Source organism: Peromyscus eremicus, chromosome 7 (genome assembly GCF_949786415.1).
Source record: "Peromyscus eremicus chromosome 7, PerEre_H2_v1, whole genome shotgun sequence".
Lineage (NCBI taxonomy): Eukaryota > Metazoa > Chordata > Mammalia > Rodentia > Cricetidae > Peromyscus > Peromyscus eremicus.
In genome coordinates, this window is record NC_081422.1 from 45,517,534 (window position 1) to 45,543,705 (window position 26,172).

At 39.8% G+C, this 26,172-nt stretch overlaps 1 protein-coding gene across 2 annotated transcripts in view; it reads left to right on the plus strand.

The window, feature by feature from the left end:
- The window catches only part of Btg4 (BTG anti-proliferation factor 4), a 107,681-nt gene that overhangs the window by 8,876 nt on the left and 72,633 nt on the right, over positions 1–26,172 (plus strand). The window lies entirely within an intron of this gene.

The following is a 26,172-nucleotide window of genomic DNA, read 5'->3' on the forward strand; positions in this document are numbered from 1 at the left end:
GATTCCCTTGTTCTCCCCCCGTCCGGCCCCTCTCACCTTCCCCCCAGCCCACCCCCCATTCCCACTTCCTCCAGGGCAAAGCCTCCCCCGCCGACTGAGATCAACCTGGTAGACTCAGTCCAGGTAGGTCCAGTCCCCTCCTCCCAGGCCGAGCCAAGTGATCCTGCATAGGCCCCAGGTTTCAAACAGCCAACTCATGCAATGAGCACAGGACCTGGTCCCACTGCCTGGATGCCTCCCAAACAGATCAAGCCAATCAACTGTCTCACCCATTCAGAGGGCCTGATCCAGTTGGTGACTCCTCAGCTATTGGTTCATAGTTCATGTGTTTCCATTCGTTTGGCTATTTGTCCCTGTGCTTTATCCAACCTTGGTCTCAACAATTCTCGCTCATATAAACCCTCCCCATTCTCGCTAATTGGACTCCCAGAGATCCTAGCCATGGATCTCTGCATCCAGATCCCTCAGTAGTTGGATGGGGTTTCTAGCACGACAATTAGGGTCTTTGGCCATTCCATCGCCAGAGTAGGTCAGTTTGGGCTGTCTCTCGACCATTGCCAGCAGTCTGTTGTGGGGGTATCTTTGTGGATTTCTGTGGGCCTCTCTAGCACTTTGCTTCTTCCTATTCTCATGTGGTCTTCATTTACCATGGTCTCCTATTCCTTGTTCTCCCTCTCTGTTCTTGATCCAGCTGGGATCTCCCACTCCCCCAAGCTCTCTTTCCCTCGACCCTCGCCCTTCATTACCCCCACTCATGTCCAGGCTGTTCATGTAGATCTCTTCCATTTCTCCGTCATTGGGCGATCCCCGTGTCTTTCTTGGGGACCTGTTTTCCAGGTAGCCTCCCAGGTGATGTGAGTAGCAGTCCAGTCATCCTTGTTCCACATCTAGTATCCTCCTATGAGTGAGTACATACCATGTTTGTCTTTCTGAGTCTGGGTTACCTCACTCAGGATGATATTTTCTAGATCCATCCATTTGTCTGCAAACCTCATGATGTCATTGTTTTTCTCTGCTGAGTAGTATTCCATTGTGTATATGTACCACATTTTATTTATCCATTCTTCAGTTGAAGGGCATCTAGGTTGTTTCCATGTTCTGGCTATTACAAACAATGCTGATATGAACATAGCTGAACAAGTGCTCTTGTGGTGTGATTGAGCATTCCTTGGGTATATGCCCAAGAGTGGTATAGCTGGATCTTGGGGGAGATGGATTCCCAATTTTCTAAGAAAGCACCATATTGATTTCCATAGTGGTTGTACAAGCGTGCATTCCCACCAGCAGTGGAGGAGAGTCCCCCTAGCTCCACATCCTCTCCAGCATAAGATGTCTTCAGTGTTTTTGATCTTAGCCATTCTGACAGGCGTAAGGTGGTATCTCAGAGTTGTTTTGATTTGCATTTCCCTGATGATTAGGGATGTTGAGCAATTCCTTAAATGCCTTTCAGCCATTTGAGTTTCCTCTGTTGAGAATTCTCTGTTTAGTTCTATAGCCCATTTCTTAATTGGACTGTTGGGCATTTTGATGTCTAATTTCTTGAGTTCCTTATATATTCTGGATATCAGTCCTCTGTCAGATGTGGGGTTGGTGAAGATCTTTTCCCATTCTGTAGGCTGTCGCTTTGCCTTGTTGACTGTATCCTTTGCTCTACAAAAGCTTCTCAGTTTCAAGAGGTCCCATTGATTGATTGTTTCTCTCAGTGTCTGTGCTACTGGTGTTATATTTAGGAAGTGATCTCCTATGCCAATGCGTTCAAGACTACTTCCTACTTTCTCTTCTAGCAGGTTCAGAGTAGCTGGATTTATGTTGAGGTCCTTGATCCACTTGGACTTAAGTTTTGTGCACGATGATAGATATGGATCTATTTGCAGCCTTCTACATGTTGATATCCAGTTATGCCAGCACCATTTGTTGAAGATGCTTTCTTTTTTCCATTGTGCACTTTTGTCTTCTTTATCAAAAATTATATATTCATAGGTGTGCGGATTAATGTCAGGGTCTTCAATTCGATTCCATTGGTCCACATGTCAGTTTTTGTGCCAGTACCAAGCTGTTTTTATTACTGTAGCTCTATAGTAGAGCTTGAAGTCAGGGATCGTGATGCCTCCAGAGGTTGTGTTATTGTACAGGATTCTTTTGGCTATCCTGGGTTTTTTGTTTTTCCATATGAAGTTGAGTATTATTCTTTCCAGGTCTGTGAAGAATTGTGTTGGTATTTTGATGGGGATTGCATTGAATCTGTAGATTGCTTTTGGTAAGATTGCCATTTTTACTATTCTTAATTTCTAAGCTACCTCTATAAAATAATTAGAGGTTTGAAAACAACTGAGACAAGAGAAAAATGAAACACAACATACTAAAACTTACGGAATGCAGCACAGTAGTGCTAAGAGGGAAGTCTTTGGTTATTTTAAAGGATGGGTAGCCATGCCTTAATTTTTGTAAAGTTTGATTTTTAGCTATGATAGGTCTTCTCTAAATGGAAGTATCTGTAGCTGTTTATTATTTCATCCTGTGTTCTCCAGACCCCAGATTACTAATGTCTCTCTTGGAATATTGTTCTCAAAAGTCAACACAGGTACCCAGGCCTATAATCCCAGCGCCCAACAAGCAAAGGCAGGAGGACATTTAGTCTGAAGCCACCTGAGCTACACAGCTACAAAGCAAGGCCCTATCTAAAACAAACAAACAAACAAGAAAGCCAACCAACCAAAGAAAGAAAGAAAGAAAGAAAGAATTTTTTAAAAGTCCATGAAGAATTCAGAAATATCTAGCATTGTAGAATACTGGCCATTGATGGGTCCTTCCTTTGATCCTCATACTCATTTTAATTCAGCTAATGATTATGGTTTTAGTTTTTTCTCCTTTGTTTTATATGTGTATGTGTTTGAGGGTCTGTGAGGGTCTACAAGTATGTGTCGGGAGGTACAGGTGTATGTGTACATGTGTGTGGAGGCCAGAGATCAACCTCGGGTGTCATTTCTTAGGAGCCTTCTTCTTAAGTGGTTTGGGGTAAGGTCTCTCAATGGCATGATGGGCTTTCGGATTATGTTAGGTGGCTGGCCAGTGAGCCTCAAGGATCTGGCCCGTCTCTCATCTCCCCAGCACTGAGATTACAAGCACATTACTCTACCTGGTTTTTTATGGGGTGCTGGGATCAAACTTAGGTCCTCAAACTTGCAAGGAAAGTACTTTGCTCACTTAGCTCTCTCCCCAGCCAGTTCATTTTCTTTTTAGCCATAACATCCTATAGCTAAAATGAAAGACAGTTAAAGCCCCTAGGTCTTTAAAAATAACAATTATTGTCCTGGGTCATTTGTAATTTTTATACAGTCAATTTTAAAGTGGAAATTCCGAGTTAAAATATCATATTGTTGATTTTATTCATTGTTTCATATAACAGAATCATTTTGGTCCTTGACTTTTCAATCTATAATAGTACGTTTCCCCCTTTTCTTTCTTTGCATGTGTGTGTTTGTGATATGTATGTGTGTTTGCATGTGTATGTGCACACGTGTATGTAGGTACATGTGCACGTGTGTCCATGTGTGTGTGAAAGCTAGAGGTTGACAGCTCTATCTCTGCCTTAGCCGAAATGATGGCTCCTGTGACCTGTTCTTTAGTTTTATGATCAGTTTCCGAATTCCACTAGCATACTTTTCATATCTCCACCATGGTTATTAGTCTTTTTCCCCCCATAATAGATAACAGTTACATAGATTTATTTTTCTTACCAAATACCACTTATTGTTGTACATGTGCTTCATAGAAATTTTACATCAAGGTCTCGGGTTAAGTTCTATTGTGCCCATTTTATAGATAGATATATAAACAGAGATTCTGATCAGCAAAGAAGTATGCAAAACCTTAATAAATTTGTATTATCACTCTTGGTACATGTAGGTTTATGACTGTAGATTGGTGAACAGGTAAACAGGACAAGGCCTGGGCCAGTTTAACTTCTATGGCTTACTGCCTTACATTCACTTGATTTGTTTTTTCATAGGCCACAAATTCTGGGAAGATGCTATATTTTTATTGCTGGGATAAGATTTAAAGAGGCTCTTCATCATTCTAAAGCTAGTATAAGTTATTCAGTTCTTAGTTATTTTCTCCTTTGTTTTGTCCCTATCTATTTCCTAATCTTTTCAACTCTACCAAGTCATAAACTTCCTTGAGGGTACTTATATCTTACTAATTCTTGAAATTCCTAAAGTTTTTATATATAAGTCAACAGATACTATTTGGTTTGGTATTTATTATACTCATGTGCCGGTGCCATAGTGGATGCCAGGAATACAAGCATGAGGAAGACACCATTCCTGTCCATGAGAATACATGGTTTAGAGTTGAAACTCCAGCACGAATATTGCTCTACCATGTATTAGAGAGTAACTTCCAGGACGCTGCTTGCATTCTCTCTGCCTTGATCATCGTTAATTAGTACTTCAGAGGATTATTGCGGGAAGGGTGGCTACATATCCAAATAATTTTAACTTAACACACTGACAACTAGAGGGACCTCATGGGGGACACACTTAATTCAGTTTTGTGAATTATTGCGAATTCACAGGAAGGCATGCAATGAATGAACAGATAATAGATAAATAAATAAAATCTGAATTTTTTAAAAAGCCTAGTAAAGCCAGATGTAAAAAATTGGGTGAGCATATGGAGAAAAAAAAAAACAAGGAGGAGGAGAAAGAGCAGTGGTCCCAAAGGTAGCATGAGACTGACATGCTTAGGCAATACTCGCTGTTCAGAAATGTCCAAATTTAGTGGTGAGAGTGTCCACAGACAAAACGGAAAGGTACCTGGAACCAGGTCATGCAGAACGCTCTCATTCCCTCCTAGCCACACTAGCCGTGCAGTGGCTCCTAAACCCTCCGTAGAGAAGTTACTAAGCCGTGGCTGGGAGGAAGCTGCTGCAATAACGATGAATTCTATGGTAGGACGTGATTGGCAGACAGAGAAATGCTGAAGATGCTCCATCCATGCTGTTGACAGGAGTGAATAATTACTGAGAGCTTACCACTTGCTGTTCATTCTTCTGAGCCCTAAATAGATGAAGATGGGTAAAATAAGGTCTTAAGCCCTCAAAAAAAAAAAAAAAACAAAAAACAAAAAAAAAAACAAAAAAAAACAAAAAAAAAACAACCCATATAGACATTTGGCTTTTAGTTCTTTTATATAGGGATACCATGAGAGACCATTAAATAACTTAGAAAATCAATATATGTGTCTGGAGCAAAATTAATTGTGCCAGGAACCAAATGTATTAACCATTGAGATACAGCATTCTGGAAGTCAAGAGCAAAATCCAGGATGAACCATAGAGGTTGAAGTCAAGGATGTGGATAGTATAGCTAATGAGAATCTCAAGAGTGAAGAGAAGGCAGCAATCCTACAGTATTTGTTTAGCATTCATGGGTGAGCAGATAAAGGGAATTGTTGTTTCCACCCGAGAAGAAATGAAAGGAGAATGAATAAAGAGGGGAACACCTTGAAGACGAAGGGGAAAGAACTTAAAGGGAGGACTGCATGAAGGATTTCTTCCCCTCTCTCCCTCTCTTTTGAAGCAAGACAGAAACAGAAAGGAATTCATTTGGCTTAGTTGTAAAGAGATAACTGATGATCTTTGTAAACGGTTTCCGAATTCCAGAGGCAGAAACCAAATTAGAGTTGGGTGAAAAGTAGTGAAGAAAAATGAGTGTAGACTGATAGGAAACTCTTTGTAGAGCTGGGATGTGGCTCTGTGTTAAGATGCCTAACAGGTAAAAAGCCCTGGGTTCCCTGGCCCCCCAGCACCACAAACAATAAATCAAAGATGAAATAGTGTTCATCTTTGAGAAACTGAAGTTAAGAAAAGGATGCGGAGTGAAATGAGAAATTTGCCCTTTATCGTTTGTCTTTCTTCTTAACTGGGAGATAGTGTAAGGTCTTTGGAATGAGCCGAAAGAGGGAAGTTGAAATCGAGGTGACTGGAGATAACTTGGCGAAGGCAGGGTGTCCACAACACAAAGGACTAGACAAGAGGAGAGAGAATTCACCTCCTTTGGTGCAAGCGGGGAGAGAATTGAGGAGAGTTTGGGTTGCCCCAGGTAAGTGGGTAGTTTACAGTGCAGAAGTTCAGTCTTGGTATTTATTTATTTTCTCTGTGAAACAGGAAATGAATTATCTGCAGAGTGTAACGGTTGGAGGAATTCAGGAAGCTTTAGATGAACTGTCAGATTTCAAAATTGCCGTGGTAATAGGACAGGGAATTGATTAGGACTCATAGAAAACTTTAAGGGCCATAAGAAGGTCCAAGAAAATCTAGTGGGAACAAGGGAACTCTGAATTAGTAGGATCAGTTCATAAGGTCATGGTTGTTTTCCAACAGTGTTTGATAGCTTAGATGTCTGACTAAAACAGTGTGTCGAAGGAGCAAGAGTTGAAAACATTATCCTGTTGTCTGTGTAAAGACTGGAGTGAAGGGAGGCTAGGGAAATGGCTCAGTGGTTAAAAACTCCTGCTGTACTTTCAGAGGACTAGTGTTCCAGTCGAGCACCCACATTAGGCTGCCTGTGACTTCAGATACAGGGAATCCGACACCCTCCTTTGGCCTATGTGGGTACCCCCCACATACATACACACATGCATAAATAAATAAATATTTTAAAATAGTGATATGAAGATAAGGAACAAGAAGACGGGATGATATGGAACATAAATTAGATGTGGGTGATGAAAGATTTTGAGAAGGAATCACGTACCATGTTGGCATATTTGACTTAGAAATTGCTCTATTATATTGGCAACACCCTGGGGATGACGTTAAGAATGAATGACTGGAGGAGGAAGTTGCCTCATTCTCCACAATTTTCCATTACTAACCCAATGTTTGAAGAAAGTCCTTAATATATGTGTTCAAAAACTGAGTAAAAAATGCTTTCCTTTCTGCCTCCTTGTGTATTTTCCAGTTTCCTTCTCTCTTACATATTTCATCCATTAATTATAATTAAGGCAAATTCTCTGAAGAAAAAGTACTGCACAGTACAACATTGCATAATAGAGATTCCTGGTTTAGTCTGAGGTCAAGAAATTTTCCTCAGGAAATGACAGTTAAGTGAAATTTGAAGAATCTGTAGGAGCTAGACAAGGGATAAGATGTGTGGAAAGACTTACTACATACATTGTCTGTGTATCTTTTTGTTTTGTTTTGGTACTTGGGATTGAACCCAGGACCGTATGCATGCTGAATACTTCCTCTGTTATTGAGCAAACTCAGGGCCATCTCTAAATATCTTGGAATAGGAAAAGATGAGACTGTTAGTGATTAAGAAGGATGGGGCTGAAGAGCCAGCTGAGCCAGCTTACAGTTGGTATAACATGTACTTAATCACAAAGTGCATTGTGTCTAAGGATTGTAATGGGAAAAGTTGACATAATTGCTGTTAGCTGGTATGCTCTAATAGGAGCTACAACATTTTTATAGGTATGTGATTCTACATAGTGAGATTTGAAAGCTGGAAGATTATATTTGCTTAAACATCTCCTCTGTCACCCCCACTACTTCCTGTCCATAATTCTTATTCCTTTGAATTAAACAAAGACAATGGAAGAGACTTCCAAAAACTATTAAAACGTTGGTTACCTGGAGATGGCCTCTAAGTTTCTTTCATTTCTGCTACTCACTTTTCCCCAGTGGAACTGCCATAACAAAATGCCTTAGGTTAAGTAATTTACAAATAGAAATTTAATCCAGGCATGTTGGCATATTTTTGTAATCCTAGAACTCTGGGAGCTGAGAGGCAAGCACATCATTAATTCAAGACTAGCTTGGGATATATAGCAAGCCTATCTAAAAAAAGAAAAAAAAAGACTTCTTTTAGTTTTAGAGACTTACAAATCTAAGATCCTGTTGACAGCATATCTGGTGTCTAGTGAAGACTTACTCTCTGTTTTATCAATTCCTCTTGCTGGAAGATGAGGAAGAGAGAGGTCTTTCTCTGGCCTCTATCTAAGGGCATTGATCCATTCATGAAGGCTTTGCCCCTGTAACCCAGTCATCTTCCAAAAACTTAATCTCTTAACGTGACCTTAGGAGATAGATCTCTACCATATGAATCTGGGGGACACATGCACGAGTTTATAGCAATGAGGTTAACTGGATATTTGAATAAAGAAAAATAAGCATAACAGATACAAAGAAAGCCAAGAATGGAGCAGATGATGAGGTAGGCACAAGCAAGAAGGCCCTGCAGGGTACTTGTTTTGCAATTTTGTCTACTGCAAATCTATGTAAGATTGTGAATTTTTCCAAAATAGATCAATCTTGGAGGAACTTGTTTTGAACTGGTGTGTGTGTGTGTGTGTGTTTCTATAGCCTGTGGCAAGAGACTTCTGTGGAAATTGACAGCAGAGGTTCAGACCACTGGTATGAATGTCACAGGATAACAATCAGGCATTGCAGAAATCAGGATGTGGAAAACCAATAGGGATCTCCTTACTGCCCCTGTCCTTCCACACACACCCCTCCCCAGGAATGGCGATTTATAGTCTACAAGTGCCATTCCTCCAGGCTGCTTCTCTTTGGGGTGGGGAGTTGTAGAGTTAAGGGTGAGTCTGAAGGCGGGGCTGTAAACTGAAGAGTTGTGGTGGTTTAATACCTAGCCTGAGCAATTAATTGTGGTAGCTTGTCACTTGGAGCTTTCTGCCCTACTGCTTGTCATTCTTGTCCTTTGGAGCTCTGGAGATGTCGACCCACACTGGGATCTGGTTTTTGTTTCTTCCCATTGCTTAGGCACAGGAGCTGATACCATCAGAGAAATGTATGCTCACAGTTCAAGAAATGAGGCACAACTGCTTCAAAAGGAAGCGGCAACTGAGATGATAGATGCCATCCAAAGCAAATATGTTTGATCAGATGTTAACAAATACAGTGAATACTGGAAGTAAGCATTAATAATATTTTCAGATAGCATTTTATTAGCAGCTATTTGAAGCTGTAGTACATGAAAATAGTGTTTGTTTAGAAATATAAAAGTAAACTCAGGCAAATAAAGAACTCAGAAATTGACCTGTGTACATATGGAGTGGCAGGGAAGGTCAATGGGGAAAGGAAGGACTACTCAATGAATGGACTTGTGAATTTATGGAAAAAGATGCTATTGATTCCTACGTCATACCATATATAAAATTATCTCCAGATAAATTAAGAATACAAATGTTAAAAGTAAAACTTTATGAGTTTTAATAGAAAACAGAGGTACATATTCTTTTAAATTTGTACTAGAGATGAATTTATTAAATACATGTATACAAAAAATCAGGGCTGGCAGTGTAGCTCAGTGATTGAGTGCTTGTGTAAGTCCTGGGTTGATCCCCAGCACTGAAAAAAATAGCAGAAAGAAAGGCTGTAGCTAGAGAGATGGCTCAGAAGTTAAAAGCATACGCCTTTAATCCCAGCACTCAGGAGGCAGAGGCAGGCAGATTTCTGTGAGTTTGAGGACAGCCTGATCTACAGAGCAAGTTCCAGGACAGGCTCCAAAGCTACACAGAGAAACTCTGTCTCAAAAAAAACCCAAAAAACCAAAAAAAACAACCAAACAAACAAAAAAACCCCAAACAACAACAACAACAACAAACCCCACTGGCTATTCTTCCAGAGGCTCACAGCTGTATATAACTCCAATTCCAGGAATCAAACAACTTCTGGTCTGTGTGGGCATCAGGCATGTACATGAAAATGAACAACTATACACATATAATAAAAACAATTTTTTAAGAGAAAGGCTAATGATATAACTCAGCGGGAGAGTGCTTCTCTAGTTTGCATGAAGCCCTAGGTTCAACCTAGTACTAAAACTATCTTAGTTACTTTTCTATTGTTGTGATAAGACACCATGACCAAGGCAACTTTTGAAAGAGTTTATTGGAGGCTTACAGTTTCAGAGGGTTAGAGTCCATTTCGACAATGGTAGGGAGCATGGCAGCAGGCAGGTAGGCATGGTGCTGAAGCTGAGCGCTTACTTTTTTTCTTTTTAAGGCAGGGACTCTTCGTAGTTCTGACTGTCCTGGAAGTATCTATGTAGACTAGGCTGGCCTTGAATTTACAGATATCCACGTGTCTCTGCCTCTCAAGTGCTGGGATTAAAGGTATGCACCACTACGCCTGGTGAGAGCTTACATCTGGATCCAGAAGCATGAAAACAGGAGTAACTGGGAATGACGTGGCCTTTTAAAACCTCAAAACCCAGCCCTAGTGTCACACTTCCTCCAACAGGGCCACCCACACCTTCCCATCCTTCCCAAATAGTCTTACCAGCTGGGGACCAAACATATGTGAGGCTGTGGGGGCCATTCTCATTCAAACCACAGAACCTAAACTAACCAGCCAAACAAAAACAATACCTAGCTAGTATTGCTAATTTAATTAATATTATTATTGATTATTAGTGCTTATTCATAGCACTAGGGAGGCAGAAGTAGGTGTATCTTTCTGAATTTGAGGCCAACATGGTCTACATAAGAAATTCCAGGTCTGGCAGGGCTGCATAATGAGACTGTTTCAAAATGAAAAAAACCCAAATACCATAAATAATATGAAAAAATATGAATAAATCTGAATAACCTGACTATATTAATATTTAGAAATTTGGAATAGCAAAAAACACCTTAAAAAGAGATAAAAAGAGAAAGTACAAGCTGGAGAAGGATGTTTGTAACACAGTTTACCAACAAAGAATTAATAGCAAGATTATGTGTTTTTTAAAATCAATAAAGCAAAATCTGATATAAAATGATAAAAATATTAACAGAAATTTAACACAAAATAAAACTTATGACTCATAAAATATGATGTTAGTCTAGGGATATAGCTGAGTAGAGTGTTTGCCAAGTGTTCTTGAAGTCCTGGGCTCAATCCCTTGCATGCCATAAACCAGGCCATGTTAGTGTTAGAAAGTCAAGGCAGGAGAATCAATCATTCAGCATCATCCTCTGCTACATATTGAGTTGAGGCCAGCCTGGGATACATGAGAGCTTCCCTAAAATACATTTATACATACATACATACTGATGTAATGAGATGATAAGCTGCATGATTGATTGAGAAATTAAACCACAAGATAGGACTTTATAGCAAGTCAGTTGGCAAATGTAAAGAAAGGCGAAAAGACCTAGTGTTGGAGAGAATATGAATTAGCAGCATGTCTTGTGCAGTGTTCTTAAGAGTGTTTATAGATAAAACCACTTTGGAAAGTTTGGCATTGTCTATTGTCAGCCATTTCTGTATCCCATAACTCCCACATGATGTGGTTGCTGGAAACCAAACTTCAGTCCTTAGGAGAGCAGGAAGTGCCCTTAACTGCTGAGCCATATCTCCAGGCCCCATGACCTACTTTTTAAAAATAGATTTAAAAACAAATGCAATTAGACAATATAATGTTTAGAAATATAAATATACAATAAATCTATAACTTCAAAAGTAGTGCAATAATAAATGTGAGAAGAAAGTAAAGGTAGAGGAATAATTAGAGGTAAATGTGAATGATTTTTTTTATGTTCAATTTCTTATATTTGTTGATTGTTTCTTATTGGTTACTTATTTTAATAGTAGTGAAGAGATACATAATTTAATGCATAAGCATGGATATTTACCTGCATAAATATGTAAGTAAAATAGGCCATGATTGAGCCTGTGAATGCATCTGTTACAAATCAATGATATCAAATTCTGTGCATGTGAGCAAAACTATTTTATTTTTACTGCCAGCTATCATCGATCTACCCAATAATCCTCTTAAGGCTTACTACTGTAATCCACCTTTTACATGAATCAAAGCTTAGTGAGCTAATATAATTTGTTCAAGGGAATGAAGCAAGCATATGGTAGAATCCAGAATTTGAATTACATCTGTATTAAGTCAGGGTCTGCTTTTAACAACTGGATCAAGCATCTAGTCACTAAGCACATTTTACTCACTAAAATAAGCACCAGGAACAGTTGTTTTACTGATAAATAATGTCTTTAGATATGTGAAAGTAAAGGTTAATCTAACATAGAAACACTTGCTACACATTATTATACATTTGCTATACAATATAAACATTGCTATACAAAGTATGTTGTATCATGTTGAGGAATTTACATATATGTGGCACAATGGAAAAGCTATGTTAAAAGTAACATATCTTATCAAAGAGTAATAAGATCTAGTTGTAAGAGAGCTGAAGTAAGAAATGCCCTGTACTGTTAGATGAAGGCGATTTGTTCTCAAGTCTGCACAGTGTGCCTCTTTACTATGTCCCCACAGAAACATAAAGATAGAGAGAAAATGTTCTCAAGCTTATTGTGACTGTAAGCTTGTTATACACCTAATTTTCTTGTGCTGAGACCTCATCCAAGCACCCTTGGTTCTGGTTTCTTCTTTAAAGAACATTAAATATGAAGCTGGTGCCCCTTCTGCTAGCCATACTCATCTAGTGCCCTGAGGATTTTTGTTTTGTTGTTTTAGAAGGTAGTTATAAGAGAGAGAAGCATGTAGTGTGTGTGTGTGTGTGTGTGTGTGTGTGTGTGTGTGTGTGTGTGTGTGTGTGTAAAATGATTGTCACCAAGAGCCTGGATTGTGAACTGATACTATATAGTTGAACTTGCATACAGTTTCTGGGGAATAACACTGGTGATGTGGAAATCAGCTTTAGAGGGAAAGCTTGGCTTGGCTTCACAGGGAAACTATCTGTTTCCTTCAACTTATCATTGTATTAAATGCATTTGGTACTCTGACAGATTATCTTACTGGGCATATCCCTGTACTTCTGCTCCCCCTTCAAGATTGTTTTCTCTTCTTCTTCTTCCTGTGTTTACAAGTCAAATCTATTCATCAGAGTAAAATGAGGCTCTCTGAGCAGAAATCACATTTAATTTTCTGTTAGCCCAGACTCCAACTCCCAAATAGTGCATACACATGATAAATAACAATTATGCTACTTAGCTACCCTTCTCAAATTACTGCATCAGAGCAACAAACATCCCCACTCAGTAGCCCAAGGAAATCCAAATCACAAGGATAAAAGAAGAAGCTGACCATGCACCAGAAAGACCAAATACAGTAATTTTATTCTTGTGCCCATAATCACTATATGACTAGAAATGTAGCAGGAAGTATTGGTTCCAAGATGGTAAAGTTCAACAATTAGATTCAGAAAACATCTATTAAAACTATCTCCCTTTTCCCCTCACCCCTGAATTTCCCATTGTTAAATACTGAAGATGGATACATAATATGTTTAAAATTTTTTTCAACTGTTGCTGTACCTGACCACAAACTTCTGAAAATGCTATGAAGCAATTTTGAGCATCAAGAAGCTAGACAAGGCAGCTTTGTGGATGGGGTCAGGAGTCTTGGATTGTGAACTTGTCTCCACCACTTACAGCTAGGCAATAGTTAACTTGCTCAATTTAGTTCGTACCTCTGTTTCCTTATTTGTGAAAAGATAGTTATCATCACGTTCTATACTAACTCAGTGGGTAAACAGATGATGTAAATTCATTGGTACTCAGTCCTCTCAGAGTACATACTCTCCAAAGTGGTGGGAGGTTGGGATACCACATTTACTCATACTACTCCATTGCGCATTCATAGACTACAGACTTCGGTCCACTCTCAGACTGGGACGGGTAAAGCCTACTGGGCTTTGGAGAGCCTCACACAACACAATATGCACACATGTCCCAAACCCCTCCACAAACACACATACTGTTAAGGGATACATGTGCTCTCATCTTGTTCAGGCATTCAGTACCAGCACAGCATGGCCATAAAACTTAAGTATCCATTCTGTAACACTGTTTAGGCCTCAGGAGAGTATTTTTCCGCATTTCTTGTTTTATGTCCTCAACACAGCAGGTGGCTACATCTGTGTGCTATAAAGGTCCGTGGATTGTACCATTTCCAAAGATAAGTCCCACACTACTTTGACATGTAGAGAGCATTTGAGTGATGAAAGTACTTAGACAGATGGATAAACAAATTAACCAATTTCTCAAATCCTCTCTTTCAATAAAAATGAATAGATTTTCCCTTTCTAAGTATGGTTTTCAGAAGCAATGATTATACTTAATAAATTTTTGGTTTTGTTTTTTGTACATGGTGACTGAAAAAAATAATTTTTAATGTTAAATAATTCATATTTTTCATTTTAAAAATGTATCTTTATGTGTATATATGTGTGTGTGTGTGTGTGTGTGTGTGTGTGTGTGTCTGTGTGTGTGTCTGTGTGAATGAATGCCACATTTGTGAGGGTGCCCACTGAAGACTGAAGAGGGCACTGGATGCCTTGGAGCTGGAATTACAAGTAGTTATGAGTTGCCTAACATGTATTTTGGGAACCAAATTTGGGCCCTCTGGAAGAACAGCAAATGCTCTTAACTGCTAAGCCATGTCTCTAGCCCCCACATTTTTCTTAATTTGTATATATACATGTTGGGGGATATTCGATCATACTGTGAACCCCAAGTTTACATTTTTGTTAATTAAATAAAATTAACCTTAGATCAGGAGCTGTGTTAGCTACTAGTTGGCAGAAAGTAATCATAGAGTATCAGAAGGCATGCAGGAGAGATAGAGAGAAACGGGAAGTAGTAGGGAGGGATTTGGAGTGGCGCAGCCTTTTCTGATTTGGTGAAGCAGAAGCATGGGTCTTTTGGAGACACCAGCAAGGAGAGAAGTTTAGCTAGTTGCAACCCAGCTTCTCTAAGCTAGCAGGTTTTCACCCCAGCCTTTGAATCTTGAGTCTTATTTATAAATAGAATGAGAGAGATTTAGTTAAAGCTATTTTTAGGGGCAGCGACAGAGCCAGTGCCTGCGGGAACAGAATTCCCACAAGACTACTGCCTGAGCAGCCAGACCACTACTACAGAAGCAAGCTGGTAATTGTGCAGTTGCAGTTGCTGGCTGAAATAGCAGTAGATTAAGGCACAGCCACTGTGCCAAAGTTAAAACAACAGTTGGTGCCCCATGTTGGGCGCCATAAGTAATGAGTTTTTCTCTGTTCTGCCAGCCAGCTCCCAAATAATGACATGGATACTTATTATTAATTATGAAAGCTTGACTTTAACTTAGGCTTGCTTTTAAGTAGCTCTTATAAATTAAATGAACACATTTCTATTAATCTTCATCCTGCCAGTTACTCTCCATTCTGCTTCTTCAGTGTCTCCTGGCATCTCTCTTGCACCTAGCTTCCTCCTCCTCCTCCTCCTTTCTCTCCCCGGAAATCTCACCTATACCTCCTAACTAGCTTTTGGCTGTTCAGATTTTTAGTATACCAATCACAGCAATACATTTTCACACAGTGTACAAATATCCCACAACATATAAAGGTGTATTAGTCTCCTCAGGCTCTTATAACTCCTCAAATCAGGTGGTTTAAACTCTGCAAATTTATTTTTACATAATTCTGAAGGCTGGAAGTCTGTGATCAAGGTATTAGCAAGATTAGTTTTTGCCGAAGCCTGAATCACTTGCTTATAGCTGGCACCTTTTCCCACATGTGGCCTTTCCTCTGTGCATTGTAGAATGGTCTGGTGTCATTTCCTCAAAGATATCAGTCCTATAGGATCAGAGCCCATCCTTACAATCTCATTTGACCTTAACTACTTAAATTTCACATTAAAATTTTATTTATTTATTTATTTATTTATTTATTTATTTATTTATTTATTATTTAGAATGAATACATGTACACATGTACCCATGTACACACCTGTACACACATAGTCACATGGGATGGAGATTATGGCTCCAACATATGAATTTCGGGAGTAAAATTTGGTCTGTAACTAACTGAAGGATGAAACACCATAGCAATTCTTTGCAGTGGTAAGTAGAGGATAATGAATTTTGAGGACTTATTTTATCTTTAGAAACTGCTTAATAACACTTCAGTTTTTGAAAGTTAACATTTGAGGATTTAAAGCTTAATATTTTTTTTTTTTTTTTTTTTTTTTTGGTTTTTCGAGACAGGGTTTCTCTGTGTAGCTTTGCGCCTTTCCTGGAACTCACTTGGTAGTCCAGGCTGGCCTCGAACTCACAGAGATCCGCCTGGCTCTGCCTCCCGAGTGCTGGGATTAAAGGCGTGCGCCACCACCGCCCGGCTTAAAGCTTAATATTTTGATATTTATTCATTTTAATTTGAATTTTTCTTTTTTTAAAAAAATCTTGCTGTATAGCCCCAGGCTGACCTTACACCTACTATTTAGCTCAGGCTGACTTTCCTTAAACCAATTATGTAGCCCAGCAGGAGCTAGAACTTGAGGTGCTCCTGGGTTTGATACCACACCCATCTTCAATTTTGTAATTTTTATTTTAATAAATGCTTTAGAATATTTTAGATGAGCTGTGACTATTTTAATAATATATGAAAATAATTTCACATTAATGTTTTATATTTAGATGTATACTTGTACACATGTACCCATGTACACACCTGTACACATGAACATGTATAGATGCCCAGAAACACATTTTTTTACATTTAGTTTAGTTTGCACTTTTGATGAAAATATAAAATTTTATACAGTTTGACTACACTTACATTTTACTAGTTTATATCATTACTATTCATAAAACAGAGATTATATCAAATTCTTGACTACTGGTTTTGCTAAATTAAAAGCAAAGATAGTAAATGTTCCATACATGTTGGTTGAATGAGCAGTATGTTTTCTCTTGAAGAATATGACTCTACTCCAGAGCAATAGAAATACACTGTGGAAGTGATTTTTTTCCAGTAGGAATATTAAGGATCATGGTTAGTAGGAAGGAAAGGTTTCTCAATGTCTTCATTGAATATACTGCATCTTCTGCAATAGCAATTTCCCTTTGGATCTCCGAGTTTGAGCCCAGCCTGGTCAACAGAGCTAGTTCCAAGACAGCCAGGGCTACACATAGAAACCCTGTCTCAAAAACAAAACAAAACAAAACGAAAGAATTTTGCTTTTAGTCACTTCCTCAGGGCTATGTGTGCATACATACATGAACATGCCTCCTCTCTCTCCCCCTTCCTGTGTGTGTGTGTGTGTGTGTGTGTGTGTGTGTGTGTGTGTGTGTGTGTGTGTTGTATGCAGCTTGCATTCTTTTCCACCTGTGCGTAAGTGGAAAATATTAAGAAGCACTGGAAAAAATAATAAATAACTGCTGAGGACAAGGAAAGTTCAGATTAGAATTTCCAGGGAGGACCTGAAAGGAGATTTCAAAACAACTCCTCCATTTGAAAGGAATGAGGCATATGTATGCCACATTTCTGGTTTAATTGATGGGTTTGTATATGATAGTAAAACATGCAAAGAAAGCAAATGGTGCATTCTGGTTGTGTTCATTTGCTGTTTTTGAGACAGATCTCATAGCCCACACTGGTCTCAAACTTGCTATATAGCTTAGGATATCCCTGAACTTCTGGTCTTCATGCTTCTGCCTCCTAAGTATTGAGATTACAGATATGTATAACCAAGTCTGATTTTATGCAGTCCTGGGAATCAAACCCAGGTTTTTGTACAAGCACTCCACCAACTGAGATATTCAAGCAGCCTCATTCTGTTCTTGTGTGTGCTGGTTAATTGAATTATTTTGCTTTACTGAGAGGATCCCAGCTTAGCCAAACTATTTTCCAGTGTATAAACTGTTTTGTTCTTAGCAAGAGTGGAGGAGGAAATATAGAAGGCACGGCACAATCTAGCGGTTCTTTGGAAAGCAACAAAAAGTGTTTCTAGTGATGCGGGTGATTTATGCGGCTGTGATTTAAGTTCTAAGTTTCACCTGAGTACTGTGAAGTTAAGTGAGTTGCATCTCCCTTTCTGTTCCTCTGTGCTCTGTTTTTCCTGCATCTAAAGAGAAAAGTTGGATCTACCATGTGATTGCTGGGAATTGAACTCAGGACCTGTTCCGAAGAAGAGGGAGAGGAGGAATTGTGGGAGGCAGAGGGATCGAGGACACTGGGAGAGCATGGCCTGTGGAACCGACTAAGCAGGGCTCATGGGGAATCAACAGAGACTGAAGTGGCAATGGGGAGCCTGTCTGGGTCTGTGCCAGGTCCTTTGCATATATGTTATGATTGTTATCTTGGTATTTTTGTGGGGCTCCTGACAGTGGGAGTGGAGGTGTCTTTGACTCTTTTGCATGCTCTTGGGACACCTTTTCTCCTACTGGGTTCCCTCACCCAGCCTTGATGTGAAGGTTTGTGCCTGGGCTTACTGTATCTTGTGGTATGTTTGGGTGATGTCTCTGGGAGGCCTGCTCTTTTCTGGAGGGAGACAGGGAGGGGGAGAAGGGGTAGGGGTGGATCTAGGGGAGGGAGGTTGGCAGAGGTGGAGGGAAGGGAAGCTGCAGTCAGGATGTATTGTATGAGAGAAGAATGAATTAAAAAAGGGAGAGAGAAAAGTTGGAGCAGTGAGTCTGGAGAAAAGTGACAACATTTGCAGTTAGGTCCTGGTGCCGTGTAGCTATGGGTCCTTGAGCAAGTTTTTTAAACTTTTCTGGGCCTCCTTTTCATTTGTGAAGATCAAGAGTTTTGGTCACTAAAGAATGTCAAGGTTTTTTTGGTTGGTTGTTTTTGAGGCACTCTCAGGTTTCTCAGGCTGGCCCCAGATTTGGTGTGCACCTGAGTGTCTTAGGGTTTCTAATGCTGGAAAGAGACACCATGGCATGGCAACTCTAAATCTTTATTTTTCATAACCTACATTTTTTTTCAAATTAGACAATTTTTTTACTGACTGACACAAGAGGAAACTTAAATTACCAATAGTTTATGTGTAAGTTTGATTCTAGTCTTAATGAAAGGTAGAACAGAAACAGAAACCCTCAGGCAAGCTTTCACATTACACTCCTGTTCTGTGACTCACTGCTGTTAGTGCTCATGGAATCTTCCATTGTCTATTGCTTTCCCACTGCAACTCTTATAAAGAAAACATTTAATTGTGGTGGCAAGCTTACAGTTTCAGAGATTTAGTCCATTATCATCATGGCAGGACATGGTAGCATGCAGGCAGACATGGTGCTGGAGAAGGAGCTGAGAGTTCTACATCTTGATCCACAGGCAACAGGAAGTGAACTTGTCTACACTGGGTAGTATCTTGAGCATAGGAGACCTCAAAGCCCACTCCAAAAGTGGCATACTTCCTCCAACAAGGGCATACCCACTCCAACAAAGTCACACCTCCTAATAGTGCCACTCCCTATGAGCTTATTGGGGCCATTTACATTTAAACTACATCAAAGATGACCTTAAATTAATGATTCTCCTGCTTCCACAAGCGCGTACCACCACTCTGGTTTATTGGTGCTGCACATTGAACCCAGGGCTTTATGCATGCTAGGCAGGCATTCTACTAACTGATCTACATCCTCAGCCCCCTGGTCGGTATTATTTTTGAGCATCTGCCATTAAAGTTTTCCATTTCTTTTATAACCCTTGTAATACGCAAACTTAATGAGATTCAAAAAAAGATTAACCATACGGCATCCAGGAACTTTTTTTTGGGGGGTGGTGGTGGCGGCACTAATGACTTAGGTTCTCTCAACGTAAGCATTTTATCCACACTCTTAGTTTTGAAGTGGAAATATTGGTATGAATGATGTGTATTCATTTTTTTTCCCTAGTTTTACTCTCTGAAAAGACCTAGAAATAAAGACTAAACTAATAACCGCCAATATTCCTAGCACTTGGACTGAGGTGTTTATCTGCTACTTTTCTTAAAAGTTAAGTGTGCAGTGGATGTTATAGTACACCACTAGATTCCTCTTTTAGGGCTGAGGCCTTAATCTCTGTGTTGCTGGGAACGTTAGTACCTGCCTGTTCTCATCTTGAGATAGGAGAATGCAACTCTCCTTGGGCTACTGCAGAAGCAGTTAGAGCCCTTTAAATACAATTATATCGCTATTAAGTTTAAGGGGCCTTTATTGTAAGCACCTCCTTTAATATTTATGTGACTTTTAAATAAGCCAGGTGTTGGGAGCCAGGGCAATTTGACTCTCTAATTGACAGCTGTTAAATTTTCATCTGTGCTCTGGTTGCCTTGAGTGAGAGCATATCAAGCAAACAGCCCACACGCACCTGCTGCTTTGAAGATCCCACAGACACCTTTCAGAAACTACGTGGTAACTGCAGCTGGTTGCTGCTTAAGAACAAATCTAGCTCCAGAGAGTAAAGTTTTTCAAAACAGTTTGTGTCAGATTTTTGTCATCACAAGTCTCAGTGAATTCCATATGACCCTGTAGCCATTTCTACCCATTCCAGAGCTTGAACACTTACCTTGTTAGCCCAGCAGGTCTGTGATTACTGCAGTTCATTTTCAAAAGAGATTCCTGTGGTCCTGGAGCAAGCATATGTCCTCATTTACATAAGGCACTGTGCTATGATTGGTGTAAACACAGTCCCTTGTGAAGGACTGCTGTCTGTCATTGTTGGAGACACCCCTGCCATACTCACTGTTCTGTCTATAGAAGCAGGCTGTTGGCTCAGTTTATGAGGTAGCCTCCTGCACTTCTACTTGGTGTTACAACATTAGGCCAGGTAAAGTGCTCTTCTCCTGTGTTCTTTTCTTGACTGTTTTTGAGTTTTATCACTCGTGGGATGAGCCAGTAACATGAAGGAAGGAAGTATTGACAGCAGTGACAATAGCAGTAGCGACAAGAGGACAGCTAGGGTTCCAGAGAATTCTGCAGCAGAGATGACAAAGACAAAGAGGATTGTTAAGACCTCAAGATGAGAAATTGGTGGAAGAGTTCTAGGGACCTTCCAATTGCAAGGTATCTAAGACACACTACTCCCAAGCGCTGGAATATAAACCACTGTCAAGGGCTAGGAATCTTGACACAATAGGCCCGATAGTTGTAATACTTGCCTCTGTATAATGGAAGGTTCTAGCATCTGAGGCCTGTACAAGAACTGGAACTAGAAAGTACCACCTGGCGCTGCTTGCTACTATCTTCTGCCATTGCTCACATCGGCTAATAGCTATGGATTATAATAGTTGCCAAGTACCTGTACACGCACACACACACACACACACACACACACACACACACACACACACACACACAATTAGGGCTTATTCACTGGGTTTGCCTTGGGCACTCAAGTATTTGGGATTGCCAACATGAGAAGAGAGCATCTCCCTGACTACCAACAGTTTGTTTCAATGTTAGAACAAAAGGAACTCACTCAGTTTACTGTAACAATGAGTCACTGTGTTAGTGTTGCCCTAAGCCAAACTTTCTGTTTCTGTGCTATTGACATTTTGATTAGACATTCTTTGTTATTGGGACCACACTGTAGGTTAGAAGGTGTTTGGCAAAATCTGTAACTTTTTACATAGTACATACCAGCAGAATCCTATTCCTAGCTTTTACAACCAGGGGATATCTCCAGACATTATAAAATGTACCCTGGGGGACGATATTGCAGTGATTAAGAAGCTCTACTATCAGATAACAATAGCTATCTTAGGATCTCCCCCATACCCTAGAGCATCATCCTACATGGAATGACTGATTAATGTGAATTACTCAAACTCTTGCTTCAGGACAGAAAATCTTACAGTGTTATTTTGTGGGATTGCTACTATTATGTTGTGGTTCAGTTCTTCTACCCATCCTGTTTTTTGTTTCCCCTAACAGGCGATGATTCTAGGGGAAGCCCCTAATAAATTTCATGCATCTAAATATTCACTCAGGTCTTGGAGAGATGGCTCAGTGGTTGCTGCTTTTCCACAGGTCCCTATTTGGTTCCCAGCGCCCACATCCAGCAGCTCACAGCTGTCTGTAACTCCAGCTCTGGAGGACCTGACATCCTCCTCTGACTTCAGTGGGCACTAGCACACACATGGCATATATACACACAGACACAGGCATAAAAATAAAAAAAATTAAATCTAAAAAATAAAATATTCAAATCAATCTAATTCATGAGAAAACACAACATAGGGATTCTTAGGGAAATGATTGGCTCCATGTCTGAAATACGAATTATGCCATATTAGGCTTAGAAAAGTTTGTGATACCAGAAAGCAAGGAAGCTATCCAAAAGTATTAGAGTCTTGTCAAAAAGATTCAGGAGTCAATTTAGATAAGCTTTCATTGGCCAAAGATAGCTAAAATGAACAAAAGTAATGGTAATAACTCTGTGAATTTGTTTTTGAGTTCATAGAACAATGATTAAAAAACCATCAGTATTTTGAAGATTGCAAGAACCACCTCTTAATTTTGAAAACTGATAAAGGAATTAAGCATTTTTCCTGTCTTTCCCATATTATTTCTGTCAAATAACCAATTAGTTAGTGAGAAGCTCAATTCACGTTAATAAGGAAGACATGGGAGAAGCAGAGTGTCCTCACTTTGCAGTCCCTAAGAGTTACTAGCCTTCTGCGATAATCAGAATGGCTGCTAAAAACAGCAAAAGAATAGCCAGATATTATGTTGCCTCCCCAATGGCCACCATCACAATATAATGATCTTGTAGGGGGTCATTCCAATTTTTTGTATCTGTTGAGATTTGCTTTGTGACTGAGTATGCGGTCAGTTTTAAAGATAGTTCCATAAGGTTCTGAGAAGAAGATATATTCTTTTGTGTTTGGGTGAAATGTTCTGTAGATATCTGTTAACCCCCTTTGAGTCATAACATTTGTTATGTTTCTCTGTTAAGTTTCTATCTGGCATACCTGTCCATTGGTGAGAGTGGGGTGTTGAAGTCTCCCACTATTAGTGTGTGGGGTTTGATGTGTGATTTAAGCTTTAGTAATGTTTCTTTTACAAATGTGGGTACCCTTGTATTTGGGGTATAAATGCTCAGAATTGAAACTTCACCTTGATGGATTTTTTTTCTGTGGTGAATATGAAATGTCCTTCGCCATCACTTTTGATTAATTTTAGTTTGAAGTCTATTTTGTTAGGTAGTAGGATAGCTACACCAGCTTGCTTTTTAAGTCCATTTGATTGGAAAGACTTTTCCCAGCCCTTTACTCTGAGGTAATGTTTGTCTTTGAAGTTGAGGTGTGTTTCTTATATGCAGCAGGATGGATCCTGTTATTATATCCATTCTGTTAGCCTGAGTCTTTTTACTGGTGAATTTAGTCCATTGATATTAAGAGATATTAATGACCAGTGATTATTAATTGCTGTTATTTTTTGGTTTTGTGGTTGGTGGTGGTAGTATGTGTATGTTTCCCTTCTTTGGGATTTACAGGCGTGAGATTGTCTATTCCCTGTATTTTTGTGGGTACATCTAACTTCCTTGGGTTGGAGTTTTCCTTCTAGTACTGTCTGTAGGTCTGGATTTGTGGATAGGTATTGTTTAAATCTGATTTTATCATGGAATATCTTGTTTACTCCATCTATGGTGATTGAGAGTTTTGCTGGGTATAGTAGTCTGTGCTGGCATCTGTGGTCTTTTAGTGTCTGCAAAACGTCTGTCCAGGACCTTCTGGCTTTCAGAGTCTCCATTGAGAAATCAGGTGTAATTCTGATGGGTCTGCCTTTATATGTTACTTGGTCTTTTTCCTCTGCAGCTCTTAATATTCTTTCTTTATTCTGTATATTTAGTGTTTTGGTTATTATGTGGAGACTTTTTTTTTTTGCTGCTGAGGCTGAGCTTGAATATGTTCTTAAAGTCTCTCCATAAAAACTAACAGCAATGGGAGAGAGGTGGCACTCTACAGTGTGTCAAAGAGATGTCCGTAGTGCTTTCTGAGGCTCTTCTTAGTTATCTTTTGTGGTATGAGTCTGGTGTGTTTTGACCTAACTAGTGAGATTAGAATCCTCAATGTCAAATGGCAACAAAGTGAACTAGAGTTTCTGTATTATTAGCTGCATTTGGTGTCCATGTCAAAAATAGACCCCAAAGCCATAGCAACTGAAAAATATTTATCTTAATCAGTGCTTGAGAAACAGATGTTTCTATACAACTTCAGGATTGGCTCCTACAGCATCAATATTGGCAGATCTAATTCACAACAAGGTCCTACAACACCCTTCCTTCCTTCCTTCCTTCCTTCCTTCCTTCCTTCCTTCCTTCCTTCCTTCCTTCCTTCCTTTTCTTAATCACACATTAGCTTACTCTATAAACCCTTTGGGAAACAAACTTTGCTTCCTGGGCAGTTCCTTTAGACTTTCTTTGGATTTGTTGTCATGATTATCATCAATTATGTGTTCCTTTTAACTGTAGAAAGGGCATACATTGTATCTTGTCATTTAGATATTTAACAAATACTAATCTACAGTGCACAAAATATTCTAATCATTCTAGAAAGATATAAAGTTGAGTCAAATGCACGCTCTGAACTTAGTTACTTTCAACTTATTAATAAAGGAGACAAGCTGTGGTCCAGGCATTAATCTAGGTGCTAGGGAGCAAATGTAGCACCTCGGAACAAACTTCTGACAAACTTCATGTGGTTGCCCATAATTAAGACAGGCAATACAGGGTCTACAGAAGGGCTTATGAAGCAACACCTTGAAGCTGAATTGTAAAGGACCATTCAAAGTTAGTCAGACAAAGTAGGAGGAGATGGGTTGTATACTTAAAGAAGAGAGTGCGGCAGGGACACAGATCCTGGGGTGTGAGAAGGGTTCGGGGAGGGGGAGAGGTAAAGGGACAAGCCCACTCCTAGTTTCTTTGCTGATGCAGAGACCTGATCATTCGAGTCAGGGTGGATTGTACTCTGGGAGACTAAGTTCAAGATTCTTCACAAACCCACACAGCAACTTGCTAATCTGTAATAAAATGAATATCCTGTAGGCCAGATATATGACCTATATATGCCTATACAACTAAGTATTTCCTCCCTCATTATTAGATCTATGTGAGAGGGCTGCTTCACAACTCTGGCATCAGAATTGGGGTAAGGTGTATGATCCAGAGGCTCTTGGTCGATGATTCCTAGTCTCTTGTCTGTATCTCTGCAGTCTGGAGGGAGTTATTTTTGGGAATAGGCTAAACTTGAGGGCTTTATTTCTTGGAGGTACATACTGATCACCATATTTTTTCTTTGATTGTTTTCACTGCTAGCCATTTGGTTTTGATTGTTACTTTTCATTTTTATATATCTAGTTGATCACTAAGTTCTATTAATTCTGCTTCCTTGATATCTTGTTAGTCTATCTCTTTGAATTGGTACTGCCCTCAATCTCTTGTCTGTGCTATGAAATAACTTCCCAGGTGGCTGTACCTTTCCCCTACTTTCGCTTTCTGCCAGGCCCTTCACGCTGCGGAAATGAAGGTCTTTCTAATGCACATCCCTAATTGTGAGATACTTCTCTTCAAACTTATGCGCCTCCCATAGCCTTTGGGATTATGTCAGTTGGGGTCTTGACACTTAATAAGATTTATCTCACATGCTTCAGAGGCAGATTCTTTAATCTATGTAATATGTGTAGCTATGTGGACAGTTAGGGAAGTCAATCATGCATAGGAAGGTGGCCAGATTCTAGCAGCAATGGGAGCTGTTAGAGCTGGGGAGACAAGGAAAAGAAATAGTTTCTGGGTGTCCTAGGTTGCTTCCTGTTGCTGTAATAAACACCATGCACAAAAACAATTTGGGGAGAAAATGGTTTATTTTGATTACACTTTCTAATCGCAGTCCATCATTGAGGGAAGTCAGGATGGGAATTCCAGCAGTAGAAGAGGCAGAAATTGTGGCAGAAAGCTGCTTACTGGCTTGCTCTCTTTGGCTTGTGCTCAGCTAGCTTTCCTCTAGAATCCAGGACCATCTGTTCTGGTGTGGCACCACCCACAATGGGCTGGGCCCTCTCACAGCAATCAACAATCAAGAAAATGCCCCATAGATATGCCCATAGGCCAGTCCTTCAGTTGGGAATCCCTCAGATAACTTTCAGTGTGTCAGGTTGACACACTGTAAGCTAACTAGGAGAATGGATTAGCATCAGCTGGAGTAGGGTCAATGGATGGAGCTTTAGTTACAGAGATGCAGCTGCTGCTATTAATATGAAGGGGACGGGGAAAGAACTACCATGACTACCTACCTGCCTGCCTGCTCACAGATGGCCTGCTCGAGCTTCCATTACCCAATCATATGGGAAACCAGATGGTCAGGGAGTTGGGTAGCACAGTATGCTGGGGACAGGGCAACAAAGAGGAGGCTAGAAAATGGATCGGTATGGGGACGCATTGATATGG